At 34.5% G+C, this 14,844-nt stretch overlaps 1 protein-coding gene across 2 annotated transcripts in view; it reads left to right on the forward strand.

The window, feature by feature from the left end:
• The first annotated feature begins 12,255 nt into the window (after nt 1-12,255).
• The window catches only part of LOC122093965 (villin-2), a 15,859-nt gene continuing 13,270 nt past the window's right edge, over nt 12,256-14,844 (forward strand). Inside the window, exon 1 of one of the 2 annotated variants that reach the window (XM_042664530.1) lies at nt 12,256-12,410. The gene's annotated coding sequence lies outside the window, so the exon portion shown is untranslated. Of the gene's footprint in view, nt 12,411-12,466; nt 12,604-14,844 lie in introns of those variants that run through there. The other variant, XM_042664531.1, reaches the window with a different exon arrangement.

Raw genomic sequence — 14,844 nt, forward strand, 5'->3', positions numbered from 1 at the left:
TGTATTCTCTTTCTTTCTAGACGATGCTGCTTCATCTTCTCTTTATTGGCTAAAGAGAGAGAATGGTATTCCATGTACAATGATCGTGAATGTAGTGCAGTTCGCTTGAAGCAAATTCATTTTAAGAGATTGTCTTCTCATGGGCAGTCTTTTGCTCAGATTTCTAGAATGTCATGGTCCAACTTGAAGTCGTATCTGGCTTTTCTGCTGAACTCTCTGCCAGCCTAGACAGAGGAAAAAAAAAAAAAAAAAACTATTTAGTAAGTTCGGTTCCGATAATTTCTTTTTCGTTTCTTGACATCCAAACACAGCCTAAGAGCTTGATGAATGGTGCACCATGTGTGCAATGTGCATACATACACATCTGCAACGTATGTATGCAACTGGTAAACCTTTAATGGATACTCAAATGAAAGTAGTTGAGAAAGAAAATCACAATTCACAATGATCCGAGTCAGACACAGTATTGCAGAATATAGATAATTAAATAAACCAGAATTTAACAGTCGGTTGGATCTGAAATTTAAATCAGATAACCCTCTTACTAAGATGATCAGTCCCTCCAAACCAAAACTCAAAACAGATCCAAGGGTGGGATCTGCTGTAATGGCACCTAACAGAATCAGACAATTGGCCATTAACAGAATTAGAAAGTAACAAAGAAACTGGCATTACTCCCAACGGATACTCTGATGAACATCAAAATTTAAATACTAGGAGTGCTAGCATTGAGGAACAACATACTAAAAGATGGTATTCATACAAGGGCTGGATTACTCAAATGAGTAAGTTACTTCTTCCATCCAGAATTAGTAAGTAAATAAAACAGTAGTCGTTGCCTTGCTCATCAGTGGAAATCAATGAACATATGGGGGCCAGGACGCAAGGAGGCAGCAGAGCATAAGATCAAGCACACATACTAATAAGTATACTAATAAGATGCCCTCTAAGAGACAAGTTATTGTCAAAAATAAATAAATAAATAAAATAAAATAAAATAAAAACCTGTCAAGCAGAACCGAGAGTGATAACCAGTAGCTGTAAAGTTTGTACTTTTCCAATGTTGGTGTGGCCCTCGCTGCATTGCCCACGGAATGGGGCAAGCCATGTCTATGAGCATCATTGCATAAGTGGGGAGCTCACGGTATCTTCTTATGATGAAATTAGTAGCCAGCTTTTAATGACTCAGATCAGCTCCCCTTACATGAATGTTTCTTTTAATGACTCATATCACCTCCCCTTAGGGCCAGCAAATATACCTACCCAATATTAGGAGAGGTAACAACCAGCATATACCTACCCAATATTAGGGCCAAAGGTTGGATTGTTTCTTAGACTGCTCAAATATCTTCCACGTGGCATGATTTTTGGGTTTCAATTCATGTCCACAACATCCTCTTATCAGTTTAGAAAATTCCAGTTTAATCAAATTCTCCCCATGTGGAGATATAAAGCCTAGAAAAAAAATGGATGACAAGTAAGAATTGTCAGCTCTATCTTTTAGGATTTTTTTTGATAAGGCTCTATCTTTTAGGATCGAAGAGTAAAAATGTTACACAACAGACCTGCAATGGAGATGAAAACCCAAACTTACACGGCTAATCCAAGGGGAGGGTTTCCATCCTTTGATTTGCTTGATCAGGTCTACAAGGCTCGAGAAGAGGTTGGACACATGGTAGTTTTTTAAGAATTAGCCACTCAACCAATGAAAATTGAAATGGTGTGAAGCTTCGGAAGGTCCATCAGGAGGGGAATGCTAAACCAACCTCTTGCAGAGTGTCGTAAGCCACCTGAGAACGGGGCTGTTGGTGTGTTTGGATTGAAATTTGTCAAGTGACTAAATGCTGATTGGACAATAAGTCCCAAAGTTTGGTGCCTTAGGCAAAGCATTTATAGACAGCCAATTAAGAGAACTCTTCCCTTATATATTTAACGAAAAAACTTGTATTATATGGAAAAAGTTATATTTTAATCATATTTAACATGTTATAGAATTCATGTGATTCTCCACATCTTTGAACTAAAAAATTCAAAACAATCTATTTTGATACGGAATTTATATGTGAAATTTAAGTATAATAAGGGTTTCTTAATTCCTACACACAAAAATGGGAAATACGGTAAGAAGAAGGGTACGGTATTAAATGATAGGGTAGGAGATTAAATTTGAGGATGAAATTTGACATGAGACTAGTATATATTGAACATTTCTTAGATATGGCAAAACAAGGTTTGGCCGTCCAAATTTTCTTGTGCTATGCCTTTCGATTTTACTTTTAGTTTTTATGATCAATCTCTATTATTTTTTTTTTTTTATAATTAGTCTCTATGTTTTTACATTTAACAGGAAAGTGTTCACAAATTTCGAGTCTAGATCAACTCTCCATATGCAAAGGTTTCATGTATGTTTTCATTTCAACACATGTTACTTTGTTTTCATAAAGGACCCTCCATCTTGCCATTAAAAGTATCTAAAAAGACACTCGTATAAAAAAAAGAAGATATACATTGTCATGAAACAATCCGTAAATACATTCCCCTTATAAGGAGTTGCCCCAATCCCACTCTTGAGTATTAAGGTTGAATAGTCAACACATGGGATTCTATATGAGGTAGAGCACAAAAATCCTTTGCGAGAGACAGTGAACGATAATAAAGATCCAAGGGCAAGGGTACATACCGGAATCTCATAGCCGTTGGATCCCCACTTTCGTTTATCGCTCATCATAAAAGATTTGAGTCGGCGAGGTAGGTCATTTATTTGTTTTCTTAAACTTTACAAATCGTTCGATATGACTAATAGTTCAACACGTGTAAGGCTGTGAACCATGAAGGAGCACACCTCTGAGTTGGCAATAAAGATACCAACTTTGGGTTGGCATCTTTGCAATCGAAAAATGGATAAAAATAGAGTGGATTCATTATTTTAAGTAACATGCCCACAGGCTTTACGTTTTATACACAGCTTTATGCGGGCAAAATTTGGTGCTATTAAAAGTCCCAATGCCATCTACCTAAAAAAAAAAAATCAATCGTGATGTCTAAAGATAAAAATTTTAACAAAATTTTAAGTAGGGATGTAAATGAATAGTCAAAAATTCGTATTTGATTCAAGTTCGTATTTGTTTAGGGGTATTCGTATTTAAAAAATACATATCTAAAAATTACCTGAACCGGTCCGAAAACTAAGTGAATACAAATATGATAATCCTAGTTTCCGACCGATTATTATTCGATTTGTTTAGCTATCCGATGATAAAGAATATCCGTATCCGTTTATCCAAATCTATTTTTATCATTATAATATCTAATAAATATATTAATTTTTATTATATAATAATATTATAGAAATATCATATGTGATGCTAGTCAGGATGGATTTGTGTAGTTATTGGAGTACCAAGTGTTTTTTTTTTTTTTTTGTAAATCTACTCTCTATGTCCTATATCTTCTCAACATTTGAACAAAAAATAGATTTGGATTAGGCTCTTAAAGTTGGTTTTTATTGTGATTCTAGATTATGTGATTCCAAACTAAATTGCTTGAATTGATTTATGTATTTGTTGTAAGTGAGTGAGCATGTGTGATGACTTTCATTTAAAATTACACATGGGCAACCAAAGAAGTTTAAGTTATAGTTGGATAATCGGATTCTTGGATTCGGATATTCAGTATCCGTTTGTTAAACGGATCAGACCGGATAATATCCTATTACAGTTAAGATAAACGAATTCGAATTTAATAGCGTTTTTGATATCCGATCGAATAAACGGATCGAATTCGGATAGGCTCCTATTAAATGGATTCAAATTTGGATACTCTTGTTCGAGCCGAATTCAATCTGTTTATGCCCCTAATTTTAAGTTAGTTAAGGAGATTTTTTTAGACTAATTAAGTATCTTTGTAGGACGATGCTTAGGGAGCGTTGAATCACACAAATTCTTTATACTTACAAGAGATTGAACACCCATCTCATGGCTCAGGTATTATGTTACGATCAATTATCCCTGAAGTTCGAACTGTTAAAGGCTACGACAATATATAACAACACATATCAATAAAATCATTGACAACCAAACAAATTATTAGTATAGCCAGTATGCAAAATCAAATTTGAATTAGAAATATGCTTGTGGTATTGAAAGAGTATTTTTAGGAAAAATACTAAAACCCTACAGGGATTTATGAACCCTAGGATAATGGATGAACCGTCTTCCATGAGTGAAGAAAAACTTTCTCCAAAAATTAATCAATTCAATAAGTTGGTGTACGACAAAAGATCAAACTATACCGCATGAATGAGGTTTTTTGTTCATCTTCTTGTATGGTTCATGGATTGCACATTCTTTCAAATGTTGATGATCTACCTGGCTATTTGAATTGAATCTATCTGGTTTGGATGGTCCTTTGACATGATATTTAGAATCAATAGGTGCAAATTCTATATAGGTTTGATTGATATTAATTTGGAATGTTAAGAAACAACCTGACATTACATCCATCGCGTCATTATTTGTTTGGAGTTGGTAAAGATTGTCTATGGAGCAGGTTCAATGGATAATTCCACATGACTTGCCTTGCAATGGGGTCGCCATAGTCGAATGATTTCTAGAGTTCTTATGTAGCTTTTAAGAATCGGGATTACATTGGTCAATTAATCCATACTAGATTTCTAGGGTTACAACATATTTTGGTTGATTTTGATCCGATTTGTTATGAATCGATATTGAATTGATTGATTGAATGTACCAATGAGGAGAGTTATAGACACAAAACAAGAAAGAGAAATATGAGAGAGAGTGACACAAAACCACCCTCAATGGTATACCTTTGATGCTGGAGAGGATCTGAATCCCTAGACTTCCAGGGTTAGAGCACATTTTGGCTGATTTTTAACTCTGCAAATAGCTAATAAATTTTTTATGGCATGTTTAGAAACTAGATGATTAAAAAAGAATTAACAGTCAATGTTACATGTCAAAACTACCCTTCATTGTTTCTAGATTACCATCCAAGAGTGATTATGGCCATCGGCCGAAGAGATTCCTCTTCAGTCCGTGGATCATTATGCTTTTTCTTTGCCCTTTTGCTAGAATCACTTGGTTAATTTCTTTATTTACTATGTGTGTTAACAAATGACTTTAATTTGAATTTTCCCACGACTAATCTGTTACATGGGTTATTGCGTGTAATCGAGCTTTACCCTTGAGCCGGAACCGTAAAGCCATTGACTTTGCTTGGTTGAATGTGTATCCTCCTTGGTTATGGAGGTTATTTTCACTCATGTAGTTTTCTTTTACATTTAGAGGGATTGGCTAAGATGATGTACAGTGTGGAAGTCAAGCATGATATGTTATCTTAAGCAAAAATTCCTCTAATCCAACCCAACTAAATTAGCCTATCAAAAGTTACAACAAGAACTACACCAACATTAGCAACAATGACGACAACGAAAATTGACAATAACAATGGTGATGAAGACGAAACCCGAAGATGAGGGGAGGTAATATAATCCACGTTGGATGAATAGTCATGCTGGATGGAATTTTATTGGTACCCAGGTTGCAAGAACTTTTGGGCTATCTAGACTCGAAACCAAAGAAATAGAATCTTAAAGTGTATTTTAGAAAATACGAAAACTTAAGAGGTATTTGTGAACCCAAATGGGAAGTGAATTATTTTATTTCTTTGGCTACAAGCTTAGGTAATGGGAAAGTTCCGTAGCTTGGAAAGCAGCAAAATCTTTGTCTCTTTTTTTTTTTTTTTTTCAGACATGCCCATGTGGCAAGTGAGTTGACAGCCAACAACCAATGAAAGCTTCTGTGATGCTTACAAGGGAACCCACAACATCGGTTTTGCTATAAATGCCATACAGAGCTCACTGGTTTTCCCAGTAAAAGCCAACAAGGGGTTTAATGGAGGTTTCTTAGTATACAGAGGTTTTTAAGTTTAGTTCTTCTCTTAGGTGGAATCTCGTTGGGGTTTGCTTCTTTTGTGGATTTTTGTACATTTCCATAAACCCATAAATTATAGCATCTAGCTTATGATTATTGATAATTTAATGCAATCCAGAAAGCAATTAGATTTATGACTCTAATTCTCTCAATCAACTTTTTTTTTTTTTTTGGTAAAGATTCTCTCAATCAACTTAACTATTATGAATTAATAATAATAATAATAATAATAAAATTAAAAATAAAATAACAGTTATGAAATAGATAACAGTTACATAAAATCCAAGTTAGCAAATGTCAAAGCAATGAAATATTTGGGATAAAATTCCTCTCCATAGAGTCTAGGGGCTAGACAATGATCTCATAGCTGGGGTGACATCGAGATGCAAGATATTTAGTAACTAGGCCACTAATCACTTAATTGTTCATGTGGGCCACATTAGTGGAATAATTCCCAGCCTGAGGGGAGTTACCCCTTTTTATGGGATTGAATCTACTAGAAGAGGAGTATAGTCTTTGGTAAGGATCCCAACGAAAATAAGAAAATTATCACATGGTAGAGGACCATTAGTCATTATTGCTCCCCATAAATTAATTGTTGTGACTCATTTATGGTATGTGATAACATGTATCCTTTTTCTTCAACAAATGTCTTTATAGATACTCTTAATGACAACATGTGGGGCTTTCAAAGAAGAAAAAAGACATCTATCATCATAAAATTATACATGAGACTTTACGGACCACAAAGAAGAGAAAATACAATAGGAAAAAAAGGAAAGCCATGTATTTAGAGAGTTGAAAAATGATTGTCCAATAGGAGTTTAGGGTTAGATCTTTTACTACGCAATTTTTTTGATATCCACCAAAATAGAGAGGCGAGGACAGAGCAGTTCCTGGAGGATATTGTCATAAATATATTGGTAGCCAATCACAATTTAGTAGGTCAATATCTAGTTACAATAACTAAGACTCACGTGGCTTCAAAGCCAGGTCTGTTTGTACATCGCTTGTGCCAATCTTAACCAAAATAATTAAGAGATATTAGGAGAATGGCATTGTCTAAGGTATGTACAGAAAAATAATTAACAATTTGAATTTTGAATTATTAATAATTAGGTGTACGTTAACATCAACTTAATTAGATTCAATTAACATATAATTTCTATATATATAAAAAAAAAATTATATTTATATAAAATCTGATGATCCCCCAACAGTGTTCGTTGGATACAAATGATTTAATTGTTGAAGGTGCGAACAAACAGCTCAAGCTCTTCTGACCCCTACTTAGCTACTCAAGTCCTTCCTTCCGCTCCTAGTTTCATCGTTCAGTGGTAACGTGTGGAGTGCTTCAGTCATCGGTTCAAACCTAATATGAGGAGAACTTTTTCTTTATTCTCTTTTATGAATCTCGATTGGCTGTGTTCAATCTAACTCTTCTTTATAGAGCTAGCTGTCGTTATCGTTTTCAGTTAGAAATTGTCTCATTTCTAGCATGTCATAGTTGTTCGCATGCATTTATCTCAGAAGAAAAAAATTTACATCAGGCTTAGCCCTCAAGTAAGAAGGTGTTCCCTTTTGGGAACGAAACATGTTCACATCAAGAGTGTAAGTTTAACCAATGGATTAAGCTCCTATATACTGTGGAAAAATTGCATTGTGGTTTTGGTTGGGGTCGAAATTTGGCAGTCATGTTCGTATCATCCCTTAATCTTCTCTTGAATCTTTAGTTAAATTTAACATTCCATTGAGTTATTGTAAATGTTTGACGATAATTTGAAGACCAAATAAACTCAAAAAGAGCTACACAGAAGCCATTGAAAATGTGGTGATCGGGAAAAATGTTCATGTATATATATACAAGTTGGTATCATTATTGATGTCGCAAATTTGTGACATTTTCTGAAGTCCCATCTATAGCATTTGTTTCTTGCCTAGAGTTGGGAAGTGCAAAATCATTCTAGAGAACTACTAGTACACACAAGATGCATGCTATTACATTGGGGAGAAATTTGATTGAATGCAACTATGAAATTTGATATATGGTTAATTTAGATCATTTCCTCTCTATCTAATGATCGAAAATGTACACATCATTTGTCTACATGGAAGAACAAGTATCTTGAGAATTTGAAAAAGTAATGAACTCTTGTGACAATAACATTTTACTTATAGATAATTAAACCACAAAAATAAAAAAGAAATAGGCTTCTAAAGGAATGATGCAGGCTATACCAGCTCACACACTCTCTCTTCCCCTACATCTTATTAATGAATCCAATTGGCATCACCTGATTGGTGCAATAGTCTGTCACCCTGCCAGCTCAGAGAACATGAGCCTCACCAAAATAATACATGGCACAACAGTAGTTTAAAATAGTTTATGAAAGATATGGAATATGCTGATTTTCCAATATTGTGAAAAAAAAAAAATTATAATAACACAGGTATCAGGTTACGTGAGTAGTGATCTGATGGTGAGCCCAGGATTTTGCTACTCGACAATAACCCAGAGGTGGTGCTTTCTGAAATCAATTTTTTTTGAGTCGGTCGTGGGTGGCTCTTGTTGGCACCGCCCAAGCTGGATTTTATTATATTTTTCAAATATCTATTTCAGCTTAAGGCCCAGGAATTTGAGTTTTTCCTTTTTATTTATATGAAAGTGTGAGTTGGACCAGTTGGTGAGACCTTTGTTGGTTTCTCTCTTAATAGTACTGGTTTCTCTTGTGGTGTTAAGTGAGAGTGTATCAGGAAAAAGGGAGGGGAGGGGAGGGGAGGGGAGGGGAGGGGAGGGGGAGGAGCTAAGAATTAGGGAATGAATTAGTTTTTTTTCTTCGAATAAATAATTTTTTCCTGGCTGAAAAAAATTTAAAATAAAAGTCAAACCTTTCTCAACAAGTGCATCTTTGATCATGTTATAGCTTCATAGAGAGCCAAAAATGTGTTTGCAATAAAAGATTTAAGGTCTGTTTGGTTGCAAGGAAATTAAATGAATAAGAAGTAAAAATTTTCAAATCTAGTAAAGAAATTTATTATTACTTAATATGGTTATTTCATTAACCCCAAATCATTTCATATTTAGTTATTAAGTTTCATTTCACTTTTCATCTAGATCTCTTATATTTGAGAAATAAAATAAAATTATATCTAAAACCTAAATATCATTACTAAACAAGATATGAAATTTAAGTAGTTTATACAATTGTGTTGGGTAATAATTATAAAAAAATTATTTTTTAGTTTTGAAATTTCTCACTTCCCATCTGTTCACTTTCTCTTGCAATCAAATAATGCCTTGGATTATACTTGGTTCTATTTTTGGAATACTTTATGAGTCTAGAACAAATCTTGAAACCTAATTTTCTCTATTTTTCTGCTTTAGAATGTCTAAATCTATAATATATTCCGACAATTCATACCAAACATGTACTTAATTTAACAATTGTCATCCACACAAAAGATCAATATTAAACATCAAATAATCTAACTTAAGAGACCTACAAGGCCAAAATATCAAGACAAACATAATATCTTGACTTGAATTTATATTTAAACAAAAAATTATCTTTAAAAGCCCTTCAAGTCATACTAATTTTTACCTTGAAAATTACCTTGGCCATAACCTGTGGGTCCTAACCTACTACATATACATGTGACCAGTGCCCATGTCCTGTCCTCAAAGGGACCCTATGGCTCTATAAGAGGCTTTCAAGCGAACACCTTTCGGGACTACCCCCGCCTTATAGGTTCTAATTGACCCATGGTTTCAAGTATCGATATTGTATCGTATCAGTATCGGTTGAGATCTATCTCCAATTTTTGATTGATTTAGAACGATTGCCTGTATTGTTTTAGGGGTAAACCAATAAAAAAAATTTACATTTAAAAAAAAAAACAAGGGTAAAACCGGCCAATACGTACCAATCTGATCCGATCCGAATCTTGTCATGCATAGGTACATGAATAAGTTTTTCGAGTCAACAGGGCCCAAGACAACATTTCTTGGAAAACAAAAAAATTGGTGCAAACCAAGCACTGATGCATTTGAGAGAAGTGATCAACCCTCAGGCAAATACTCCATTAAACATTGCAAACTACTAAGCAAAGGCCTAGATGTGCCATGAACAAGTACTTAACTAAGCCCACTTAAAAAAAAAAAAAAAAAAAAAAAAGAAAAGTAAGTCATCACTTTGTGATTATATATGTATAAACTATGAGTGAGCCTTAGTTTATCAATATTAATTAATTTCGTACAGAATATGGTTTCTTGTTTATTACTTTATATCAAAGAAGAAAAAAGTCCTCTTAGTGACTTGCTGTTATGCCAATAGAATATGCATTTATTTGGCCCCCACTAAGATCTGTTGTTTCTCTAGAAAACTACTCATGTGGTTATGTCAAGCTTGCGTCCATAATTGGAAAGGCTGAAGCTAATTTTATATTGCTTACTAAGATTTAAAATATGGAATCGGTCCCAAAACCTCTAGAATCGGCTAACTTATTGATATGAAAACTCCACGATTTTAAGATTTTGGATCAAGATTAATCGATCAGAATCATGGTTAATTTCGATCTAAATCAGTTGATTCTATTGATACAATTCAGATTTTTCAAACAAATAGTATTTAAGACGGCAATCCGCATCATTATCCTAGATCTACCACCACTCTCCACCTTTTATCCTAGATAAACATGTACCAAAGGATAGGCCTACTCAAGAAATGGATTGCTTATTCAACAATAGCATTGTCACTGACTCAAAGATGAGTCCCACACAATCAGTCTAGAGCTCCAGTGGCAAGTTGCAATTGTTATAGAAGAGTTGGTGTTAGCAATATACAAACAACTTCGCTAATGACTATAAGTTTATAAAATGCAATGTAGTCTCGAGAATGAGGAAATTGAACATGGTATGGAACACATTCATTTGCTAGCCTTGTTGTCTATTGTTGAATTAGGATGAATTACAATTGTATTAGAGCAATTACAATTACAATTATAAATATTTTTATGAGGAAGGAAAGGAATTTTAGGAGAATATTTTTTCATTCACTATGTTCTGTTTGGTATGTCTTAATATACTGAAACTCGTTAATAACAAATGGTGTGATGCCCAGGAATGCAAGCCAGAGGCATTTAGAAAGTCATGATAAGAAAAAATGTTCAGGTGGAGTTAACTTGATCACCATTTTTATTAAGAAAAAAAGAAAAGAAAATAATAACACGACTTTGATGGGAAACAACGAATCATATATAATTCTTATTTTCTAAATTTAAAAATTAATAAGTAGGACAATGACGAGAATAAAAATATTGCTCTTTTATAATGATGATTATGCTAACAACCTTTTGAGTGATTCATGAAAATTTTCATCTTTGCCCCTTTAGAATCTTGTTAGCATTAAAAAAATCTGCAAAAAAATAAAAAATAAAATTCAAGCATTAAATTCATTTAATTAAAAAAAAAAAAACGAGAGGGCATACAAATAGTTTAGGATACGTTTGTAAATTCACCAAAGAGGATTGATCAAATAACGTGGTGATGAAATGAAGATCAATACGGTGGCAAGTATTTATTAGTTTTTGGGTAAAGATATGTAAATAAGTTATTAACTACTCAATGAGACTTCTAATCAACTATTGTTAGGGATTTAGTTCACGGTATCATCACTCAATATCATATGGATCGTCTGTAATGGTGTGGATTGGGAAGGCCCATATTCCAATACTACAAGAAAAAAAAGTCAATGTGATTATTTTGCTTCTGTCAAATATCTTGAATAATTTTTTTGATGAAGTGAAAATCTTGAATAATTAATTTTGAATGAAGGGAAGGGATCATTATTAACCGAGTCACTGAGTCAACTCACTTTGATCCACGTGAATTCACAGTTAGTGACTCAGTGTCTTGTCGAGTTTCAACCAATAAACGATCAGAACTGATAAAAACCACTGGACCACAACATAGGCACCATGAAAATCTGGAATAGGAAACGAAATTCATGGAAACATATTTTCCAAAAAACGAAAGGAAAGCGTTTTCTTTTCTTTTACTTTCTTTTATTCAATTTTCAAACACGGCCCCACCTCACCATGGGCCATGGCCGGTGCCACACTGCCACCGTGACCGGATCTTTCTCTTAATTTCCAGGAATTTGTGCACAACAGCGTTTTTTCTGTATCCAAACAGAAAATTCCCTTTCATTTCTTCCTTCTGTCCTCTTTTCTCTCTTTAGTCTTTCCCGTCCCCTCCATTTCCCCGCCCCAAATTATAATTTTTCCAAATCTCAAAAAGGAAAAGAGAGAGAGAGCAATAATTCACTTTTAAGTATCCCTTTGCCAGCCCGTCAAACGTCTCCATTTCTCATCTCTTACAGCTCCTCGCTATCATCGTCTGCTTTGCACAGAGAAAGAGAAAGCGAGAAAGCGAGAAAGCGAAACAAGAGATCTCAGGTATGTTCAATTCGGACGTGAGATGATTCTTGAATACGATTCTGATACTCTTGATCTGGTCCTTGATTATTGACTCTTATAGATCTTTCTCAATTTTCTGTATTCTTTGATCGGCTTTGACGTTTGATGTGATTCTGCGGAGATCTCGTTGATCTGAGCTTCTTGTTCGTGCAATATTGTTTTCCGGAGGCCTGTAATGTTTTACTGTTATTCTTTCACCTCCGTTTCGATTTTTATCTGTTTGAGAAGTTTGAATTATCTGTCTTTTCCGTGTGTTTGATGAGGATTGTGTGGGATGATCGGTAGTTAAAGATGCTTTTTGTTTGCTGGATTTATTTGATCTTTCTGAGTTTTTACATGTTACGAGGGAGTTGCATAGATTCTTTGGGTAATTGAGTATTGAGTAACAGGTCTTGGTGCCGTGTTTGCCGGTAAAATCATTGAGTCATAATTCGCGTATGACACGATGGAGGTGTTGTTAGATTTTTTGGGATAGAGAATGTAAGCGATTGAGAAATATAGGTTTTCATATGATTAGGATGTGCTTGATCACTACGGATAACAACATTTTCCTGGAAGCTCAGGATATAATTCTGAATTAGGATAGGTGTTGCAGTCTAATTAACCACTTTTTTTTTTTCAATCTGAACGGAATGCATTTATTTTTCTTCTTTGATTGTGACGAGTTACTAAATTTGGTACGATGTGAATTTGAATGAGAGGGATGCATTTTGGGCTCCTTCATTGCCATTTACGAAATGGCGATAATGAGACATAATGAATGACTGGGAGTCATTTCAGATGGCCAGGTATATTTGCATTGCAAATTGAGCAGCTTGAAACCAAAATAGCGCAACCAGGAAGAAATTGTATTTTTGTTTATGTCGAAAGGCTGATGTTTGGATTGAGTGATGTTTTCTATGACTTCTGCTGATAATCAGAATCCTTCTGAGTTCTTAAGGAAGGGAACTTGGATATGAAAGGAGGTTATCAATAACTATTCATTGTTATAATGTGAGACTATTGCGACTTGCTACTGTTTTCCTCTCTTTTATACATCGAACTTGCAAGCTACCAAATAGGTAGCATTTAAACAAAGACACAACTTATTGAACATGTACAGTCGTGGAAATTCTTTTTGATACCTTGTAAAGGTTTATAGATCCACAATCTCACAATGGGGACAGCTTGGGGCATTCTCTCTGAAGAGGCCATACCATAATGTCTAGAAAGTTCATTTTGAAGTAGAAAGATTGAATTTGCAAAATAATAATAATTTGTGGACTGAGGAACTTATGAAGTGGAAAAAATGTTGGCAAGGTAACTGAAATCTGTGCAAGAGAAACATATGATAGATAACTTGGCCATGCCACATATTGACTGGATTTTTGAGAATAATCTGAGGATTATACATTCTTAAGATCTTGGAATGTTTTATATGTAAAATATTTTAGAATCACATATGGTGTTTGGATAGTTATATATGTAAAATTGTTGAGGATTTTGAACTTGTGGAATAGGAAGTGAACCTCAACATTCACAACTTAAATAAAACCTGGAGTTGGGTGAAAATCCTACAATATTCTTAGTCAAAATAGAACATAACTTGAAGTTCTAGCTTGGAAGAAAGGATATGAATGAAGCTTATTTCAGAAAAGGGAATCGAATGGCATTTTTGGATAGAAGGAAGCTACTTCATAATAATTGCAGTTTAGCCATTTTGGGATGATGTTCTCAGGGTAGAGCTTGAGCCCATTGTATGCAATCCAATAGAAATTTTGCAGTTGGGGAATTTTGAAAGTGATGTTTCTCAGGAATAGAGTGTAAGCCTGATTGCCAATGACAATCCTGGGAGGCAAGGACTATGATTATGTCTTAGGGACTAGGGAGGTGGAGCAGTTGGTGGGCTGCTACAGAAAACATTTGGTGGCTTGGCACCAGATCTAGCATGCATTTTTCTAAATGAATCATCTGAAATTGAGTGGTTCAATGTTATGGGGATGGGCGTTCATGAAGGCGGGGGATATGTAGGGATAAGTTGGTATATGCTGGATGAATCCAAATCCATCACTGGTCTAGCGTTTCAACCTCAAGCACATCCTTTGGTCTGATCAAGTTTAGTTAAAATTCAGGCCCGAACTACTACTGCATAGACTTTCCCGTAGATACCCTTTTGGATATTATATTGGTGATACAGAAATAAAGACATACCAGAGTAGGAAGGTCAAGAAAGATCAGGCCTAATGTGGCTCAGTTCTATTTTAACAGCCTGGGTCCACTCTGTTTTAATTTAAGTTTTCCTTTGAAGTGTTTTAAGTTTAGTTATGGTTGAACCGGTGGTGCAATGGTCCATTTTTAAGTTGTTTTGTTTCTTTTCTTTTAGACTTGTAAAAGGAATGGGACAGTTGTTTTTTTTTTTTTTTTTTTTGCCCCG

Source organism: Macadamia integrifolia, chromosome 11 (genome assembly GCF_013358625.1).
Source record: "Macadamia integrifolia cultivar HAES 741 chromosome 11, SCU_Mint_v3, whole genome shotgun sequence".
Classification (NCBI taxonomy): Eukaryota; Viridiplantae; Streptophyta; class Magnoliopsida; order Proteales; family Proteaceae; genus Macadamia; species Macadamia integrifolia.